This window comes from Acomys minous (genome assembly GCF_964271855.1).
Source record: "Acomys minous genome assembly, chromosome: 13".
Lineage (NCBI taxonomy): Eukaryota > Metazoa > Chordata > Mammalia > Rodentia > Muridae > Acomys > Acomys minous.
Window position 1 is genome coordinate 68,418,381 of NC_140495.1, and position 23,092 is coordinate 68,441,472.

Sequence of the window (23,092 nt, forward strand, 5' to 3'; positions counted from 1 at the left end):
ATAACTTAAGAAAGTAATTAAAAACAAAAGGGAATAATAAAATAAATATTCCAAGATATATATATATATATCATATAATTATATTAAATTTATATACATTTAATATTATATCATGTTTAAAATCATATAATATATAATAATTTAGGTATTTGGTTCTTAAAGTATGACCAATTGCATTAATATCTGAAAAGATGTTAGAAATACAATTTCTTACGTTTAACCTTAGATCTCTGTGGATGAGGGTCAGCAATTCAGAGCATGACAAGTTCTAGAGGAGACTATGATATTCATTGATGTTCGAAAAACTTTGTGTTAGATCATTTTATTCAGCATTGTTCCAATCTTGCCATTGTTAGAAGAGTCTGTTAGAACAGCAGAGAGTTAGAACCTGCCTCAGACATACCAAATGAAGACCAATATTTTATCAAGGACTTGAATATGTTTTATGTTTATTAAGGTTGAGGAAGTACTGTGTTGGAGGAAGAAATAAATTATTTTTATAATACTTACAAACTCTCCTTAAAATATATTAATCAAAGACTAACAACATGGCTCAGTGCATAAAACACTTCACCGGACAGTCCTGATGACCTGAGTTCAATTCTCAGATCCCAAAGTGGACATAGACAGGTGATTCTCCAAAAGTTATCCTAGGAGCTCCACATGCACCCTGCAACCCACATGCTTGTGGTCACATACATACCATATAAAACAAGATGACTGTTTTTTAGATGTTGAGTTGCCACATCTTTGAATTACCCAGTGAGGAATATTTTCTACATCAGGGTGGCCTTGGGCATGTCCGTGGGGGATTGTCTTGATTGTTAATTGAGGCAAGATGATCCTCTAGAATGCAAGCTGCACCATTTCCTGAGCTGTACTCTGACCTGTCAAGGGAAAGGGAAGAAAACTTTGAAAGGGAAGAAAGATTCCTGAGCAGAAAAAAATGAAGAGAGGAAACCTTGCCCTGTGCTCTTGAAGGATTGTGAGGGGTTACTTGAATCCTGTCAGGACTTCCCTGAAATGAGAAACTACAAGGCAGCATTATAAGCCAAATAAACTCTTTCTTCCCTTTAGAGGAGGGGTATTGTTTTGGATGGATACTTGTCACAAAAACATAAGTTAAATTGGAAAAGTCACACATGCACCAACAACAATGCAAATAAAAAAATATATTAATCAAGGCAATTCTGGCTGTGGTGAAAGATAATTACAGAAACGCATAGCTTAACAAAACAAATTTATTTCTGATTCAAATTAAAGTCTGATTGGTGGTGATGACATTGTGTTCTACAGTCACAGTCTAACAGGCTGCTGCTTTCACCAATTGCCCCAAGTGTGTTCTTGAAAATCAGCATCCTGTTGGGAAAGGAGGAAGGGATGCTGGAGAATCTCCTCCATGGTACATCCTTAACTCTGGTCTTGCAGTGATATATAGACTTTTCTCCTAAAGCTATTGGCAAGAATCCATCCGCATAGTGTTTATGGCTACATTGAAGCAAAGTGGAAAAAAATTCCAGGCTGGGCACCTGACATTGAAAATCAACAGTGCACCATGCAGAGAAAGACTGATCCTGCTAAGTGGTCCCTGACTTTCACGTCAGTCAGTATACATGACCATGTAAGATAAAAGACAACACTTATTCTGAATATCCTACAATTAGGACCCTGATTCCTTATAATTACTTACTCATACTTTTGTAAGAAGCAATCTTTCCATGACTTTAAATGTGTTCAAGTATCAAAGTCAGAAGCTGAACATCACAGAGTTTCTGATATAATGGCAGCAAAAGTAAGTGGAATGTGAAGTAGAGGGAAGTACAAAGAAGAGTGATGGCCAGGGAATGAACTAATGATCATTAAAAAATTAGTATTTAAGGTTGTGAGCCTAGCCTTTAACGGCTGAGCCAAGAAGAGACTTGATACCCTATGAGCATATACAGGGGGAGGTAATCCCCCTCAGGAACAGTCATAGGGGAGGGGAATAAGGGGAAATGGGAGGGAGGGAAGAATGGGAGGATACAAGGGATGGGATAACCACTGAGATGTAACAAGAATAAATTAATAAAGGAAAAAAATTAGTATTTAAAAGACAAATTCAGACTCATTTGTGTTTCAGACGTAAAAATCACAAAGATCTTCTGAAAAGTAGTGTCCATAAGTGGAAACTGAATCCCAGAAAGGCTAAGCAACTTTATAGGGCCGCGTAATTTGCGGATGTGAGGATTTAGAGAAAGCATTTAATTTTATTTTAAATTTGTGTATATGTTTGCATCTGCGTTTGACATATGCATCAGCGCCGTGTTCAAAGACGCCAGGAGAGAGTGTGAGATTTCCCTGGTCCTGGAGTTAGAGGTTGTTGAGAGCCATACTGAGTGCTGGCAAGTGAACTCAGGTCCTCTATAAGAGTTGTGCATGCCTTTTAGCACTGAGCCTATTCTTCAGCCATGGGTCTGAGACTTTTTGTATATATGTAGACCTTCGTTATACAACATCACACAGTTATGATGGACTGACTGGAGGCACCTCGAGTCTCATCCTCTATTCTCAGTCACCTTATGCTCTAGAGACATTTTAAAACTAAACTTCAAAACATTGATATTCAAGTGCTTTAGAATAATCATCCTTAACGATTATTTTACTTGAGATGCCAAACGTCTTTGAGTTCCTTTTTATTTCATTTATTTGATTTTGTTTAGGTTTGCTTTAGAAATAGCCTTGCTAGGTAGGGCAAAGTGGCCTAAAACTTTTGGTCCTCCTGCCTAAGACTCCCAAGTGCTGGAATTACAAGTGTATGTCATCGTACTCAGATCACACATAACAGATCCTGTTATGAACTCTTAGGTCTGATGCCATAAAAGAGTCTTAGACATTAGATGCAAATCTTGGAAGGCCGTATACCATTGCTGTAATGTCTGAACGCCATGAAAGCGGCCGGATGACTCACCCCGACTTGTGTGTCTAACATGGCAGTAAAGGCTCCACAGTCTACAACGTGCTCAATAGTAAATGTTCCTCTTCACATGTTATACAAATCTTAAAGTGATATATGCTGTGAAAGATAGTTAAGAATACGGGAGAAAATGGATAGGTAGTAACTACCCCATGTGATGAATCACTGCTTAAATGCTATTCCATTAATTCGAATGACATTTTGACAATAGCATGCTGTCAGTCCAATGGTTTGACCTGTACAACAACCTCTAATTATTACTAATTAAATAATTAATTATTCATAGAAGTGTGTGCCATTAGCATAGCAGAGATGTGTTGGAATATGAGTTATATGAGGTTTATGAATCTTCAGAAAATAGATTCTTTAATAAATTAATAAAGGGGCTCTGGGGTTTCATTAAAAGGTGGCTGGAGGGTGTGCTTGCCTGTTTCCAGGGAGACCACAGGTGGTTCGCTGCTTTTTTTTTTAAGTTAAACTTGTTTGGGCTAGATGATTTTTTTTCCACCCTTTCTCACTGCTCTGTCCTCAGGCAGAGAACGGAACATTTTAATGAAACCCCTGTTGTCTTCATATCACTTTGATCCCCCTGTGTTCTCTCCAGTCTACACATTGGCCAGGCGGATGAAGGGTTTCGGATTTTCCCTCCAGTATTAAAAACTGTGGCATGCCCTCCATGAATAAACAACGTGGCAGTGGAGACCCAGTGACAGAGAAATGCAGAGCAAACAAAGGGATGAAGGAAAATGCATAAATTCAAATGACACTAGCCTCATTTACCCACTTAATTACCCTGACTCCTGACTCTGGTAGCCACTGCGATTATTTTTCCAGTTAAGCCTGGTTTTTTAAAAAAATTGGAAAAATAGGCTCATCCATTTATTCCCTCTCAGAAATCTCTTTGCCACATGGAGTTCCGTGCCTTCGTTATCTCACACAATAACGATCATGGCGATATTAGTATCTTCCAGCACTGCTCACTAAATAGTGATAAAAATAGTAATATTAATGTTTTCTAACATCCATTTTTGATGCTCTGAGGCGCATTATAAATTCGGTCTTTGTTTAAGCAGTGGGGAGCCCACAAAATGTCATTATAGTTATCATTAGAACTCAAGGGCACTCTGCAGAAACTGAAACCTAGCCGGGGCTGTGTCAGCAAGCATTCTCAGGCCATGGAAGGAAGAAAACTGAAAAAAAAAATTAAAAAACATATTGTTTCAACATTTGACCTATTTGGGCAGAGTGACTTTTTTCCTCTTCATACTTTGCTTCCTCGTCCTTTTCTTTTATGTTTGCTCTTTTTTCTTTTCTCTCTCTCTCTCTCTCTCTCTCTCTCTCTCTCTCTCTCTCTCTCTCTCTCTCTCTCTTTCTTTCCTATTTCCTTTAACCTGCTGGTCATGCTTACAACGATGGAGTTGTTTTGTTTCTTTTTTCTAAACCTGGCCTCAAGCAGTTCTTTAAAGTCATCAGGACCTTTAAAGTCATCAGGACGTCTCTCATTTTTAATCCCATTTTCTTGTCTCTTTTCTTTCAAAGGAGAAGGGAAGAAATTTCAAGGGGATAACAGTGTTGGCCTTCTAAAGCTCCTGGGCCAAGCTGGTATTCAGCTAGGTAATACCACAGAAAGACTGAATGGGAGCCCTTCCCATGTCTGTTTTTTATTACTATTAATTTATTCATATTACATCTCAATTGTTATCCCATCCATTGTATCCTCCCATTCCTCCCTCGCTTCCTCTTTCACCCTATACTCCTCCCCTATGACTGTGACTGGACAGGACATCCTCCCCCTCTATATGATCATAGGTATCAGGTTCTCAGAGGAAGGATAACAGCCCATGTCTGCTCTTGAAAGCCTAAAGACAGGATATGGAGTACATTTCATTACCTATGACATGGACCTGCAATATGGGAACAAAAGTTCTTTTGGAAACTTGTAAAAGAAAATATTCTTCAGGGGCAGGCTTCTCTTTCTGATACTTTCTTTTGCCGTAGTTATAGAACCAACCCAGTCTAAGTGTTCACTTGGCCCCATCACACACCTCATGGCTGCTGGTCTCTGGGAGAATAGAGATGTCTTTGCACACTTGGGACTTAGAGTTGGTATACCTGGGCTTCATTCAGCATGCATGGCTGTCACCTTCCTCATTTTCCTTCTGATGTTGGTGGTTTGGGTTAGGTTTTCTCTTACTACATCTTCCTTCTCATCCCAGCTTTTCTTTCCTCCCTTCTCTCATACCTTATCTCTGTTACTTTCCCATCATTCTTCAGCTCAGTGCTTTTCGTTATTTTGTTTTTGTTTTAAGCTGTCTACTATGTGGTCAGTTTATTTAATATAATCATATTTTCCTTGTTCCTAATTTGACAAAATATGGATGTAGTGTCATTACTTTCTAGGTATCTAAGCTAGATTGTTCAAGCAAGAGGGGTAAAAAATTAAAAAAGAATCAAGCCAATAACATTAACTACTAACACAAATAGATGCTTACTAATTATAGCTTAGAAGTAAGAATCATTTCAGGAAAATATTATTAACCCTACTGATATCCAGTGTCCCACCCTTTTTTCTTTAAAAAAAAAAAGGAATTTGGAGAAAATTAAAGCCTTAATTGAACACATACTTTATTTCTGTATTTAGTTTTCACAAACAACATTGTTTTCATGTAAAACTGACATTCTGGCATCACTAACATGCCCATCAGGGTTGGATAATCAACAACAGTTTATAAAACATTGACCAGAATAATTAATAAAGTATGAAGCTCAAGGGAAAGAAATGTGTGTCACTTCAATCACAAAGAAGGGATATTCCTTTCTATGTGTGATATATAGAAGGGTTAAAGTTCATTCAATTTTCTGTCATTTTCCATTAGAAGAAGAAATTAAGTATTGGAGTATCATGATTTGTCTAGATTATTCATATTGTTTTCCTATTTTTCCTTCAGTCTTTTTCATTTTTGACTTCAGTTTCACTAGCTGAGATTTGCTCTGCATGTTTTCTGGTCTTTAAAACACACACATTCTCCCAGGCTTCTTACACCTAAAGTCTCAATAGGATGTCCTCCCCTCTGACCCACTTTCCTGGTAGGTACGGTTTTTCATGGGGACACACACCTTGGACTAGTGTCTCGATATAAGTGAGTATATACCATTTAGCTCTTTTTGCTTCTGTGTGAACTCACTCATTATGATAATTTCTAGTTCAGTCCATTTGTCCACAAATTTCAGAAATTCCTTGTTTTTAATAGCTGAGTAGTATTCCATAGTGTAGATGTACCACAGTTTCTTTATCCATTCTTCTACTGAGGGACACGTAGGTTGTTTCCATGTTCTGGCTATTATGAATAAGGCAGCTATGAACATGGTTAGGTGTGAGAAGCCTGGGAGAATGAGGAAATAGAAGGATCCAGTGGGTCCTGGAAAACTACAGGCGGGTCTGGGCCCTGGGATCCTCCGCAAACTATGGCAACAGCCAAGGAAAATATAGGCAGTAAACTTCAAACCCCTACCCGGACTAGCCGATGGACAGGACATTCTCCACCGTTAAGTGGAGAAGGAGATCTGACTTTCACACAAACTCTGGTGCCCCATATTTGACCACGTCCCTTGGATGGAGATGCCTGGTGGCACTCAGAGGAAAGATAATAGGTCACCAAGGAGAGACTTGATACCCTATGAGCATATACAGGGGGAGGAGGTCCCCCTTAGGGGGGTTAGGGGGGAAGCAGGAGGAAGGGAGGAATGGGAGGATACAAGGGATGGGCTAACAACTGAGATGTAATATGAATAAATTAATAAAAAAAGAGAAAAAAGTATCATTGAGTAAGCGAGGTTAGGGAATGGAAGAGGGGAGCAAACAAGGGTAAAGCACAAAACCCATAACTACTCCAGTCACAATGAAACCAACCTGAGACTGGATGTGTCATGGTTGTAGGGGGAAATGCTACTATTTTTCTCCTAAGGGAATATAGTAAAAAAATGAACCTTTATGATATATAGTTATGCCAATAAATGAGAGGATCACTCAAAAAAAAAAAAAAACCACACACAAACACACACACATTTAAAACCAAGTTAAAGACAATAACATCAAGAAAGACATGTGAGTGTTATATGTGCATGTAATAATTATTTACATTCTTAATGAAATATAAATGCCCATTACTGCTATCTCTGTTTAAATAAATAAATTTATTTATTACTGGTGATACACAGGTATCTCACTGGTATATATGGTGATCTGAAATTCTTCCAAGATACCGTCATTAACTTACTATCCTTATTGAAAGATGTCAAAAGCAGCTAGATTGGCATTTTCCAAAATTAAATCAGTGAATACTTAGTTTGGCTGTGTAATTGGTAGACAGTAGGAAGTGAATTTCTGGAAATACATTTTTTGCTTACGTAAGCAACTTGCTCATACTCATCAGGTGGACTCATAACAGTCTTCCATGCATCAATTAGAATCAGCCCAGTGCTATAAAAAATCATTCTGGATCATGTTTACAAACTTAGAAAATCAAACAGAAACACAGAAGTGAAAGCCTACTATGAAATTAAAGATTACTTTTTTTTTCAATTTCTAGAAACAATTGCAAAGGAATTCTGTTAGAGGTTGCATTGTCTATCGATTTTAGTAGGGTGCCCATTTAACGATAATAATCCTATCAATCAGTGACTATGGGAGATCTTTCCATCTTATGGTATCTTCTTCAATTTCTTTTTCTAGTGCCTTACAGTTTTTATTGGACATTCCAAGTAGGTGACCTCATTTTTTCCAATTGACTTAGGCTAACAATTGTCAAGTGGGCCTCACAAAATTAATTTTTTTCTGCAAAGGTAGGGAAACCATCAATTGACTGAAGAAGAAGCCCATAGAATAGGAGAAAATCTTTGCCAGCTATATATCTGACAGCAAATTTAATATCCAGAATATAGGAAAAAAAACCTAAAAAGATAGAGGAGGAAAGAAAGAAAGAAAGAAAGAAAGAAAGAAAGAAAGAAAGAAAGAAAGAAAGAAAGAAAAAGGGGGGGCTGGAGAGATGGCACAGAGGTTAAGAGCAGTGGCTATTCTTCCAATGGTCCTGAGTTTGATTCCCAGCAACCACATGGTGGCTCACAACCATATATATATATATATATATATATATATATATATATATATATATATATATATATATTTTTTTTTAAGAAAAAGAAAGAAAGGAAGGAAGGAAAGAAGGAAGGAAGTCAAACACCCTATTTAAAAAGCAAGCTACAGATTTGGGCAGAGATAAGAAATAAAATGAGTAAAAAAAAAATCTCAAAATTGTTTCCCTTTAGAAGTTAGGGAAATAACAATCAAAGTAACTTGAGATTTTATCTTACCCGAGTCAGAATGGTTAACAGCAACAACAACAAGCCCAGTACAATGCTGGAGAGAACATGAGAGAAGAGGAATCATCGTGTGTCAGCATGCAGATAGGAACAGCCACTGGAAAGCACTGTAAAGACCTCTCAAGAATCTAAAGTTCGTTAGCTTTGGGACCCACACTGTGGTGCTTGCTCTAAGGACTTGACATCTTACTGCACAGGTACTTGCTCAGCTGTGTTTACTCTTGCTTTAGCCACAGTAGGTTGAAAATGGAAATGACTCAAAGGTCCTTCAGCTGATGAATTGATAACGGAAATGTAGTACATATACACATGTAGTACTATTCAGCTGTAAACAAAACTGAAGCTGTGAAAATTCAGACCAAAGTGTGGCACTACAAGTAGTATTTTGAATGAAGCAGCCAACACTTAGAAAGACAAGCGCTGCCTGCCTCTCATCTGTGATTCCTACCTCTAAATATTGAGATATGACTATCTAACCTGGATTAACTGTAGAAAGCAAGAAAGTAAAAAGGTGCCGTGGTGACAAGGTTGCAGCTCTAGAGATGTGAACAGCAGGATACACAAGTGACGAGAAGGAAAGGGTAAATGAAAAATATAGGGGGGGGGGAGGGCTTGAATTGAGCATTAGTAGGAGGTCAAAATAGAAGAAGGAGAAGGAAGGCAAATTACACTAAAGCTATTTGGGAAAGCCATAAGAAATCATATTAACTTTGTTTAACTAAAATTACAAATATTGCAAATAAGTGTACACACACATTATATATATTTATATATACATATATATTAAAAGAAGTTATGCAACTTGGGCTGACAAATATTCCCCGTTAGGAGCCATTATCAATCCACAAAAAGCATGATACCAAACATGAGAAACCTCCTTTCAAATTGTTGGCCAGGAGAGTCTAAAAAACTTCCCACGACCTACAAACTATTACTAATGTCTTTTGTTCCCTGTCAGAGGTTGAAGGTAAGTGCCTATTGATGAAAATACGTGTGCATCAGATACAAGCCTCAGAGGATCGGACACGGATTTGACTTGAAATCCTCCTCCTTGAGAACTAGCTTTCACTGTACCAGAAGGTGCCACACAAGTTTCCAAGGGAGGCAAGCTAGCAATAGGCCTATCCAGTTGCTATGCCTATGAACCACATTAATAACCAGAACAGCAAGTTATCACTAAGAGTGCAGAAGTGACAGTCATCTCTAATTAGATTTCAGACTAATTCAACAGGAAGGAAAGAATTTCTGTGGAAACACAGTCAACTTCCTGAGGCTAGTGAGGTCCTGGATCTTAGATGAGAGCCCACTACCATTGCTTTAGTAAACCACAGAATTTCAACTGAGTTCTACACAATTCTCTTTATACCCATTGTTAAGGTCTGTTCTTACCCCTCATCAAATGAACCTCTTTTTACAATAGATCGAATTCATTACCAAAAAAAAAATATGAAAATAAACAAAATACAGAGAACAACTGATAGTGGGGAGCCCAGCCCCAATCGACACATCTACAATGTATTTCCTGAACCTAAGACTCTGTGAACATCATTGAGGGAGACGGTGTAGAAATAATGCAAGGGTTGGAGAACCGAGAAGTTTGCTATGAGATCGTGTACCTTAGAAACGCCAGGGAAGCATTACCCACAATACCTCAACATGATGCTTACATAAGACTTGAACAAGTACAGCATGAAAAGGAACATCTCTGAAGGCCCACTCCTAAAAAGAAAAATACAGGCAATTAATGAACAGTCTTCTTCAAGGATGAGCATCCTAATTGATTATCCAATGTCAATTGTCCAGCCTTGAATTTACATACATGCAAGTAAAACTAAACTGTCTGACCAAGTTTTATTCAAATATTTATGATGTGTCTGATGTATTTGTCTGTTTGTGTGGCAGTCTATCTCTGTTTTTCTGTTTTCTCTCCCTGCCCCCGTGTGTGTGTGTGTGTGTGTCTATCTGTCTGTCTGTAACAAAAAACACAATTAAGAAAAAGAGGACATGAATTTCAGAAGGAACAAAGGCAGAGAGGTGAGGTCATACATAGGATGGGCTGGAGAGAAGAAAGGGACGAGAAAAATGAAGAAATGACTTAGGAGCAAATGAGATGTTCTCTAACATCAACATTCAGTGAACTTTTCCATTCGAGTCCAATTATAAAGAAAACTGAAAATGGAGAAACAATTGCTATGGCTCAGCCCTCTTTCATCTCATGGATGTGTAACATCTATTAGATCATATTTGATATGCCATTTATCCCTCCTTCCTGCCCTCCTATCCTTCCGTCTTTATTCACTCTAAATACATGTTTAATTTTTTTCATAGCCGTGTGTGTGTGTGTGTGTGTGTGTGTGTGTGTGTGTGCTAAGCCCATAAGCATTACTAATGGGTCAATGTCATCATTGAGCTGCATTCTTATCCGTGAAGGTGAGTAGAGAAGTTGGGGTTATGCAGGTCAACATTAAGACTCTAAAGTGGTCATGCTGTGCTAGAGGAAGGATCTTGGGATCCCAGGAAATGTAAAATAAGTTAGTTCTACAATTCAATATACCTGTACAATTAAAACCCATTTTATTCATTTGATTGCCTTGCAGCCAAGCTGGGGGTGATGCTCTGAAGTTGAACTCTTCTGAAGACTTGCCTATTCATACTAGAGACTGTTTGGCTTCAGCAGCTCTTATTACCATTTCTTTATCCCCAGAGTCCATTCTATGTTAGCCTTTAGATGGAGATGCTCCTGAGGATACGGTAAATGGAAGGCAAAGATACATCTTACAAGTCATCATTATGCCTTTGGGGAGTAAATGTCTTGTAATTCATTTAAGGCCTGAAGCCTCCTAGAACAAAAAGAAATCTAGTTTGACTAATCTTACAAAGCTTTGACTTGGGTATATCTTCTTCATCCTTGCTGATCTGCTGAGAAATCTTTTGGCAGTTATTGCCATATGCAATATATGAGGAATGTTTATTGCCAACCTCAGTTCCAATGCTTTGGAGAGAATTCCCATCCAACAATTCGTGACCTGAGTGGTCCTGAGTATTAATCATTACAGACAGGATACACTACACTATAGTGTCAGTGTAGAGACTGAAACATTAAGATAAGGAGGAAGATTCACACATGACCATCAACTGGCAAGACTTCTGGGCATCAGCCCCAGTATGAGTGGATGTCTCTGTGTCTGTTTTGCCTCCTGTGTGTTTCAGTGAATTTATACAGCTAATTTCTCTAACTCTGTCTTTGGGCACTGCTGATACTAGCCTTACTTGGATGTAGGAAAATGAATTATATGCAAATACGAAAATGCATATGAAAGTCACAGACTATTTCTGGGCTCTTTACCTCCCTCTCAGAATTACAATCAGCGAAAGATAGGGATATAAGGCAGCTAGTTAGAATGTTCCAGCTTGCAATGAAAATCCTTTATGTTGGTACTACAAATCCTATATTTACCTCAGACATATACTATGCTTTCTTTTCAGGTATTTTGAGATTTGTTGAATCCCAATTGATATGGACCCTGGAATGCTATACATTTCAAACATGATGTTCCATTTAAAGAGTAACTTAAAACTGAGGAAACAGCTCAGGAGGACCTTTGTAGAGCGTAGTCAGATGCTAATATCATGTTTTTCTTTCTATCATTTGATACATAGCATGAAGATAATATACAATATATGAGAATATATTACATCATACATCTTTTAATAAGCAATATATGGTATATAAATACATATGCATACACACGCACACATACACATTCCATGTCTCTTGCTGCTGGGCTGTAAGGGTCACCAGGAGCTGCAGCAAGCTGGTCATATGTGCTTCTTCCATAGGAAGCTCCAACCGTTGTAGACTTCCTGGTGGAAAAGAATGAAGCGTGGAATCTGGAGTTTCTTTTCTCCCAGGAGTGCATTCGTCTCCAGGTGGAGAAGGATGAAACAGGAAACCATGATTCACATCACAGTATATCTATCTACTCTGGGTGGTGATGTAGGAGATAAGATTTTCTCCACAGCAGAAGCATTACAGCTTTTTTGGTTGGATCACTAATGCCAAACAACTATGAGGCTCGGGGCTCCAAAACTGTGGTGATACCCTTGTGTTATGGCTCTTTGGTTAAACTGCAGTCTTAAAAGCAGAGGGTGCTGGCTAATGTCTGTGCCGCATCTGGTTACAGCTGGAATACTGGCTTCAGCAGGTTCCAGGGCTGACCCAAGGTACAGGAGCTGAGGGCTCGCTGAGGGCCGACAGTGGATGAATTGTGCAGCTACTTTGCAGTGAGCTGGTGAGCTACAATGGTGACCTCCCTTGTTCTGCAGTGACTACCTAGCCAGCAGTAAAGTCTGGGGGCCAATGGTGAGTTCCTGGGGGAGGAGGGAGCCCTTCCTTCCCCCAAAATAAACAGGGAGCCTCAGAGGATCTTTGATGAAGTAGATGGTGTGCTTTGATTGAGAGCAGGGTCAGGGGAAGGGGTTTTGGGGGTGAAGATGTTTGATCAGCTGGGGCTGCAGTGCTGCCGATGCTCTATTTGCATGGTAGAAGACAGCAGGTGACAGCTTATGTCACTGACCACCTGTAGCCACCATGGGGTGTGTCACATGCTCCTGAAGCAGGCACAGAAACAAGGAGAGAGCGTTGTCCCACACCTTAGATTCTCAGGATGAGATTTTAAGTCTCAGTTTGAGATTTCCAGGGTTTGAACATGCTCCATCTTACTAGTCCCTTGGCAATTCCTATGTAAGCCTGGTCCACAAGCCCCACAACACTTCTTTTGTGTTTTATAGTGAAAAGGTGTCATCTTAGTCATTGCTTCCTATGCCGGGAATGGTTTGGTACTGAACTAGAACCCTGCTGTCAGTGACCTTAGCAATTTTGGTCATCTGCCATTTTAGAAATTGGACGAGGCAGGGTGTTAGGAAGAGCAGGACTCCACTGGCTTGTATGAGACCGAGGAGAGGAAGGAGCCGTGCTACCAAAGGACTTGAATGGGGTAGGGGTGTTGGGAGCATAGCGTGCCTGGAGACCACACCAGAGATCCTTGAGCATTTATATATTCTGTTTCACCAGCCCAGCTTCATTGACATAGAAGCAACGTTCCTCCCCCAATACAATGCAAGTCCTCCCTGCTAGGCCCCTAGTAAGTCCTCTTTTTCTACTGCCCCCACCAGGGAGGTGATCTGGCAGTGAAGGGAGAGCTGAAACTGTACACAATGGAAGCCATTATCTGGTGAGGCTTATCCTGAAAGCCAGCCGCAAGATGGTAGATTTGGATGAGGGCTGCTCCAGTGGCTCCCATGGTACCCAGTGAGACAGCGAAGCCAGTCTGATAAGCAGAAAATAAGCAGAAAGATAACGATCTCCCCCCCCCTCTCTCTCTCTCTGTCTCTCTCTCTCTCTCTCTCTCTCCTCTCTCTCCTTCTTTGGGTGAGTTCTTCAGGCTCATAGAGATAGACCTAAAGAACATTCATTAAAGGGGTACAGAAACATTGAAAAGGGGGGTTAATGAATAAGGTTGGACCCTGTTCATTGTGAACCATCGACATAGGGCATAGTGAATGGTATTTTTATCCAGATCTTCACTCTGCAATTTATGGGTATAAATTAGCAATATGCTTGCCTCACATTAAATTTTTTTTTTAAGTTTTCATAAGTCTGCCTTTGTCTACACCTAAAGCAATTTTGTTGGTTTCCACAGGTGAGGAGTTCTTAGCTTTTTCATTTCACATGTTTAACAACATAAACGTGTCTGGAATATTTGATATCACTTGTCTAGTCATAGGTAATAAATAGGGACACAGACATCTGCTTGGACATATTTTGCTTCTCTTAACATGGATTACCGATGTTTAAAAGAAAATTACAGAGGAAATTTTAGTGATTGCCCCCATCTGATGTTTTTTTTCTAAATAGTTAACTAAAGGTATTTGTGTTAACTCATCTCTAATTGGACATTACACTTTTACAGAAAGACTTAAAATGTTTTTTTTTTAATCAGCTTAATGTTAACTATGATCTAGACAACCAATTGGTGTGCTCCTGCCTGGGGAATACTAGTTCTTTGGCTCTCAGCGCTTCTCAGGTGCATGCAGTTTTTCATGCAGGGTCATGGCCTCCTGGCATTTTCCTGTGCTTTTTGGCGCATTGTATATTGTTGTGGTGCCTGTTAAGCTTGTGTTCACGGACTCAGGGTGGTGTGATGTTATGGATGTAGCTTCTGACATGACCAGCAGACACAATCTTACAGGAACCCTGCTGGTCCTCTGGCTTCTACAATTTTTCCACCCTCTCTCCCTCAATGTTCCCTGAGTCTTAGGTGCAGAGGTTCTTTTGCAGGTGGACATATAAGTACATATTTATATTCACGTAATAACAATTAATGAATGATGAAGCCCTGTACTTGAAATAGAGCAATGTGAGGTATGTGGGAGGGCTTCAAGTGAGGATAACCAGGGAAGAAATAATGTAATTACATTACAATTTCAAACATACAAGAAATTTAAAAGTCAGCCTATTGTCTGTCTTATACAACGGTACCACTAATAATAGCAGAGAAACTCATTCTAATGTTACCCGGAAGAACTAAGGCTACAGTGGTAGTTATTATTATCATATTGGTGGGATACAGAATAACATACAAGATAAGCCTCTGGCACATCTTTGAGGGATGAAATGGATCAGGTTAATTGGTATAGGAAGATCCATCCATAGAGTCAGTGATACCACTGCTTACGTTGCTTTGGTGAGGGTATTGTATCACAGCAACAGAAAACTAGCAACTACAGATATTTGGACCAATTTTTGATCCTGAGGGCGCAGAAAGTATACTCTTATGATCTCCAGCTCAACTCTTTGGTTTGTGTCAGTCAGCCTCTGTTGCTTGAGTGTGAAATATCGCCATAGGCCCCTGGGTTCCAACAGTTCTCCTCCAGTGAGGGCACTGTTCAGGAAGGCTGTGAGGCATGGCTGTCTGAGCCTGGGGATTGTATATCCTGGTTCTATTTTCTGTTTGCTCTCCTCTTCTGGTTCTATCTACCTGTGAAAAGAGGAGGAATTCCCACTTCACACTCTTGCCATCATGAAGCTCACTGCTTCCCTCCTTTCTCCTCTATCACAAACTTTAGGGTCAGACTGTGAGCCAAAGTTAAACCCTGCCTACCTTTCTACCTTAAGTTTCTTTGATCCGGTATTTTGACACAATAGGAAGTTACTACCTGAGTAGCCAAGATAATCATCTCACTCAGAAACCACAAGAGCAACTCTTTACGTTGACCTTTTAAGACATTACTTCTTCCATAGTAACCACCATTTTCTATGATTCACTTGAGGTTTTCTACAGTGGGCAAATCTGACACACTGGATCCTTCCTTCCTTCTCTTGCATAGTAGCTCAACTACTTCTCTCTTCTGCTTCCCACTTGGTGGAACACACCACACCCCTCATCCTTCTGATTGTGTGTGGTTTTTCCTTTTCATTACTGCTAAAGGCTGAATGGGCCTCTTGTATGAAAAGAAAGACAATGATCTTCATTTAATAGTATTATTTTACAATAGGAAAAAAATAGCTTTAAAAAGAGAAAGCGGAGACAGTTATAGCAAGAGGCCTGACTATAAAGCCTTTCTTTTATTATGAGTCTGGCACACTCCGCACCTTTTCCTGGCCACTTGCCATGGTCTCTTCCACTTGAGAGCAGCCCTTGAGTTTTGCTGCAGTTTCCAAATGATGCCCCATCAGCTGGGCTCTGTGGTGTGACTCATTTCCGCACCAAGGGTGCTCTGGTACATTAACTGCTCTGTGCTCTTTGATCAAGTGACACAGTGGCATCCATTCTCATGTCCAAGGTTCTCAGATGATTAGGCCTTTCCTGGGCACACCCGTATGGTGAATAGAACAGTGGCTGTAGAAAGGCAGCCAAACCTGGCACCAGGGAGAATAGCTGTTAGCCATGGGAAGAAGAGACAGCTTAGGCTCGGGAGCTTCCCTGCCTCGGGCAGTGTCCTTGTGACAATCTGAGAACAAGTTTTTCTGGGCCAGTTGATTAGAGAAAGTTGTCTCTTGTCAGGAGATATAGCCCTTCAGTTCCACATTGAGGTACACAGACATCATGTACAGTCTCCTGGGGACACACTTGGAATCTCTCATAGCCACTGAACCCCAGGTGGTTGTTGATAGCAACACAATGCACAGTCAAGGATTTATATCCTGGGCTTATCATTTGTTATCTGGATATGTCTGTTATATTTGGCAACTTATTTAAATACTGCCAGTCATGGTTTTTTTTTTTTTATCTGTGAAATGGTTGATTATGCAATGATAACATATAAGTCACAGGTCACTCTGGAGACTGTGTGAGAAAGTGAAAAGAATTGTGCTCTCCAAAAATGGAGGTTCTCATTAAATGAGGGCGATCACCGTTTATGAACATCAAGTGATAAGAAAATCCAGTCCTCAATAAAAAATAGTAAATAACTGACTCTTCTAGCATTGATGCATCATTCTTTTGTCCTTCTTAAAAAACTTTTTTCCCCCTGGAGATAGGATCTCACCATATAGCTCTGACTGGACCGCTACTTACTATGTCAGCCAGGCTGGTCTCAAATTTACCATAACATTCCTTTTTCTGCTTCCCAAGTGCTGGGATCACAACTATGTATCACAACACCTGCCTTTGTACAATGTCCTTCAGTATCCAATTCTTTCTATTGGCTTTAAATGACTATAATATTAGATACTTTAATGAATTATTATACATCAAACATAGTTATATATTTTGTATATTTAGTATTGTTTTTTATTTTTTATTAATTTATTCTTGTTACATCTCAATGGTTATCCCATCCCTTGTATCCTCCCATTCCTCCCTCCCTCCCATTTTCCCCTTATTCTCCCCCCCCATGACTGTTCCTGAGGGAGGTTTCCTCCCCCTGTATATGCTCATAGGGTATCAGATCTCTTCTTGGTAACCTGCTATCCTTCCTCTGATGTCACCAAGTCTCCCCCTCCAGGGGACATGGTCAAATGTGAGGCACCAGAGTACGTGTGATCTTACCTTCTTTCTGAACTTCCTTATTTTATTAATTCCATGTATTAAACCAAAAGTCTGATGCTCAAGAAATCTAAGCAACTCATTCAGGGTACAAAGCTAAGATGTACCAACTCATGTGGTATTTCATGAAACCTCTGACACAGCCTGCCCACTACACTGTAAAGCTGAAATTTTCTCACCTCTGCATGTATTTATGATTCCAATCTTTCCTCCCTATTTTACAGCCTAAAACATATATTTTAATGTTGTATTGACTCCTTCCTAAGGGCAGAGATCATGCTAAGTGCTATGGACCCTTGAGGCTGTATGAATAGGTTAGTACAACTGCCTGATTATTTTCAATGGGATAGAATTGATGAACATAAATAAGACCTCTTAGTGAGATGCTCTTAATTAAAAATAAAGCACAATGCACCGCTTCTCTAAAGGGCAAGTTTTAGTGAAAAATAAAGAGATAAGTCACCTCCTCGGGAATGTGAAGGGAACTAAGGTGTTCTGAGGATCAGTTAGTGTCCTATTAGTGGAAGGAAGTGTCTCCAGCCGCATCTACTCCTCTCTGCTTTTAAATCTGATTTTGAACTGTGTCTTGTCTGATTTTTTCCAAATAGCACATGTACTCTTTCTATTACTATAATGTTAATATTGATATCTTTGATAATAGTCCAGCATTTTCTCATTCCATTTCTAGATTATTGTTTCATTTGTCTCTTCCTTATTTTATTTACTCAATTTTATTCAAATTGCACCATTTGCTACTTAGCCTCAAGGACTAACAGCTAGTAAAATTATCCTAATAATGTTAATTGGCTAGGATGATGTAAAATATCACAGCTGGCAAGATGGATAGGTGTTACGGGAGTGTGCGTGGGAGGGGGAGATTCTTTAAATAAAGCAAGGTGTCCTCAGGATTCTGAGCACTTCAATGGAGTAGAAAGATACAATATCTTCAGGAATCCCATGCGGGCCCCTTTGGGGTGTAGCTGTGCTTCCAGTTTCATGCATATCATAATACAAGGTTTAAGTTTCCAAGCCAAGTCACTTATGACAGGTGTTCTATAAGACGTAACTATTCACTGCATAAAATTTATTTGTTGAAGAACCACTCAGAGGATTTAAGCTTGGATTAAGGGACTATCATATAAAACTGTTCAGGATCTTGTCTACCTTGTCTGTCATAGATAAATGTATATATACTTGTTCATATCTATCATTAGCTCTGTTTAAAATCCAGCTAAACATCTGAAAAACAAGACATCTGCTAGTTACTAAGCATAACCTTCATATTTAACAATGGAAGGCAAAAACAAAAAACAGATTCAGAGACCAATAGTCTTTTGCCCAAGATCACTACCTACTTACAGGTAGAGACAATATTCATTAGTGTGCTCCTGTGTTCCTTTCCTAATTACTGTATATCCCATTTCCTGTGACTTTTAATTTAAAATAAATAAAGATATATATGTGAATACTTAAAAGATGGTATAGGGTATGGTGCATAAAAGAATTCTGAAGCACAGATGAAAATATTTGGGAGCTCAGAAAAAGATTAATGTTTTACAAAATATAAGGGGGGAATCTACTAAAATTTCTTTTCCTCTCACTAATTTAATGATTAACATTTATTTTAAAAATGGCCAAAAGTCTACCATAAGCCAAGGAAAATGATTAGGTAGTCAATACCATCCTGGATATGCTCTACTGGCTTCCCTGATGTTTGCTGCAAACTCAACAGGACAGTAATGTATGAATGACTTACTTGCAAAGGTACTTGGTACAGCCTAAGGTTTATAGGAGCTGGCATTGGATTAAAGACTATGTCATAGAGAAGAGACATAGTTAAATGTGGTTTTGTCTGCTTGCTGTCGAACAGACATGCACCAGTGAAAGTGGAGGGCATTTGAGCAGAGGTGACTGAATTTATTCTGGATGTGAAGCAACTAGTACCATATTCAACTCAACATTTCTAGAGTACACATTGCATTTTTTCAAGGCATTGGCATTAGTATCATTTTTTCAGAGGATTAACATACACTAAAATAACTTAGATATATGCCTTAAATATCCATTTCTTATTTATAGGATATTTTGGGCTAAGAACCCTAATTTCTGATTTTTCAAACTAGAAAATCATAAGTTTTACTACTACTTCAATTTTGTCTTAGTTATTTCCATATTGGTGTGAAAAAATGCCCTGATAAAAGCCACTTAAGACAAGAGTCTTAATATTTGGCTTACTGTTCTAAGGAGACTCAGTCTGTCATGGCAGCAGTCAGGGGAAGGCATGGCTGCAGAGTTAGGTGGTGGACTGGTCCCTTTTCATTCACACTCAGCAAGGAAATGGACACATGCTCCTGACAGCCAACCCACATTACAAAGTATCTGATATTCCCCAGCTCCAGGAGTCATTTCACAAAACACTATGAGTTACTTAAGTAAATGTTAAATTACTCTAGAGGTATCAAACAAAATAACACCTAACCTTTTTGGGCAATTTGTACTCACTCTCCTACAAAGTTAAGGAAATGCCATATCACTAATATTTTTGGAAGGATTTTGTTTGTACATCTTTCTTTCAATGTAGAAATCTGTTTCCTTTAGAATAAAATGTATTTACCAAAAACTTATTTTCATGTTTAGAGATGAAATGCACATCCAGTTTCTAGGGTCATTAAAAGATACTCCCAAAACACACACAAGAAAATGTGTCATAAATGTAGATGGCCTGGGGCTTTACTAAAAGTACAAAAATGTACACATTGATGGAAAATTCTGTCTCTTAGGAATCATGGAATCCTGTTGAAAGCACCTACTTTCTATACCTGTACCTCAAGGACTGTACAAATAGATTCCAATTAAACAGAAGGGGGCAGGATAAAGGATGTGGTGAAAAAGGAATACAAAAATATGTCTGACTTTATAGCCCTCTAAACAATTTTAGTTTCAATTACTTTCCTGAATCAATTATAAACCAAGACAATTTCTGAAAGAGCTCAAGACACAAACAGTAATTTTAAAAGCAAGTATGAGTCTTTTACAGCACAATCTTTTACAGCCATTACGGATATCAGCATGGCAGCTCTTCAGGAAGTTTGGAATAGATCTACCTCAGGATCAAGCTCTACTCTTGGGTATATACCCGAAGGACACTTCATTGTACCACATAAATACTTGCTCAACCATGTTCTTTCCTGTTCTATTCATAACAATCTGAGATTGGAAACAACCTATATGAACAGCAACAGATGAATAGATAAAGAAAATGTAGTACATTTACATAACGGAATATTATTCAGCCATATAAAATGATGTCTCCAGGTAAATGGATGTAACTAGAAAAGATCATTCTAAGTGAGATAACTCAGACCCTGAACAGATATGGTATATATTCATTTATATGCAAATTTTATCTTTAACTCAGTGATAACCACGCTACAATCAGTAGAACCATACAGGTTATATATAGGGGGAACAGCTCTCCCATGGAAAAAAATAGAAAAGATAGTTGTGAATGTATAGGGAGGGGGGACTGAAGCAGGAGGATCAAGTGGGGTTGTAAGACAGGGACAAGGGAAGGAACAGAGGAGAAAATAGCCCAAATCAAGGACCATTTGATGAGTACTATGGAAATCTAATACAGTAGAAAATTTCCTAAAATATATGTACATGAAGGCTATCTAAATGAAATAGCCAAATAGTGAGGAAGACAAGGCCCAAGCTGGACATCTCTTTTCACCAAATGAAGGTTCCAGTGCTACTATTTGATTACAGCTAATTGAAGTGTTTTCCAAAGGAGGTCTCATGGGAACCTCCAAACAACCCAGCCTTTTGCAAAGACTATTAGTTACTCTCCACAAACTGACAGCCAGGCCATATTGATGGAAATAATACTTTTAAAACTCATTGAAGACGGCGATGTTGGGCTGGTGCAGACATAGAGCCCTCACCCCTGTAGTATAGAATCTTGGTATAGGAAAACACTCTGCACACTACTAAAGGGAAAATGAAAACACAATGTTAGTACAAGCCCTTTGATCTATGATGCTGTCTTACCTACAGGACTTGCTATGGTGGCATAAAACTTTTAAGATTGACCAACAAATATCTAATTTTACTTAAGACCCACTCCATGAGATGGAACCTATACCCAAGGCTGGTTAGGTGACCAAAACTGAATACCTCAAAGATCTAGAATAAAACCAAATACTACTTTTCTAATAATAGTAGCAATAAAATGACTCCTAGTGACATTCTGCTGTACTTATAGATCAGTGCCTTGCTCCTCAGCAGATGGGAACAAATACAGAGACCCCACAGGCAGGTGTTATTCAGAGTGAGAGACCTTGGAATACTCAGGACTAAATGGGATATCTTCATCAAATCCCTCTCCTAAGGGACCAGGGAACTGTGCACAGAGGTAGAAATAATGTAAGAGCCAAAGAGGATGAAGCCACCAAGGACTCAAGGTCCTCTAAATCCATGGGATCAATGTGTCTACAGATTCACAGAGACTGAGTGACTCCTTGTTGGAATATCTATATCTGTGAAGAGACACCATGACCACAGAAACCCTTATAAGGAAAAAAACATTTAATTGGAATTGGGCTGGCTTATAGCTCAGAAATTTAACACATTGTCTTTATGGCATGAAGATATATATATCTTTATAGCATATATATATACTGGAGAGGCAGCTGAGAGTTCTACATTTGGGTTGGCAGGCAACAGCAATAGAGAGTGACACTGAGATGGTATTGAGCATTTGAAACCTCAAATACTACTTCCAGTGACACACATCCTCCAACAGGACCACACCTGCCACACTTCCTAATAGTGCCACCCCCTATGTGCCTATGGGCGCCATTTTAATTGAAGCCACCACAGGTAGTGTGCACAGAGCATTCAAGCCTCTGCCCCGATGAAGTTCTGGAGCTGGATGGAGAAATAGACATAGACATACACCTCCATCCCGATCCCAACTGATGAATGCTAGCAAATGAAAGTCTGGTTTTCTACAATGGAGTCCACTGTGGAAACAAACTATGACACTACTTTTGTGTATATATATATATATATATATATATATATATATATATATATATATATATATATATATAAAATCACTTTACAGCCTGATACCAGCCTCCTCTCTCCTCTCCTTTCACTCCCAACTTCATGTCCTTCTGCCATTCCCCCATCTTCTTCTCAGAGAATGGGAGCCCCCAAGAGGTATCAACCCACCCTGGCACTACAAGTTGCAGCAGGACTAAGTACATCCTCTCCCAGTGATAATGCCTGAAAATGCAGCCATCTAGGGAAAAGGGACCCACATGCAGTCAGTCAATAGAGCCACAAACAGCCCCTACTCCCATTGTTAGGGTACTCACATGTTGATCAAGCTGCACATCTGCAACATATGTGTGTGTGTGTGGGGGGGGTCTAGATTCAGCCCATGCTTGCCTTTTGGTTGTTGATTCAGTCTCTGTGATCCCCATGGTCCGAGGTTGGTTTACTTTGTAGGTCACCTGTGGTGTCCTTGACCCTTCCAGTTTACTCTGTCTTTCTTCCTAATCTTCCACTAAACTCCTCTCGACCTAGCCCTAATGTTTGGCTATGAGTCTCTGCGTCTGTTTCCATCAGCTGTGGAATGAAGCCTCTCAGAAGACAGTCATTCTAGGCTCCTGTCGGCAAGCATAGAAGTTTTGTTAATAGT

The 23,092-nt window shown here is 39.3% G+C and overlaps 1 long non-coding RNA gene across 1 annotated transcript in view; it reads left to right on the top strand.

Annotated features, from left to right (window-relative positions):
* LOC311581924 overlaps positions 1-23,092 on the top strand; it is a 97,858-nt gene that overhangs the window by 17,074 nt on the left and 57,692 nt on the right. The window contains exon 2 of the long non-coding RNA XR_014773934.1: positions 8,333-8,529. This is a non-coding gene — a long non-coding RNA (uncharacterized lncRNA). The remainder of the gene's footprint in view (positions 1-8,332; positions 8,530-23,092) is intronic.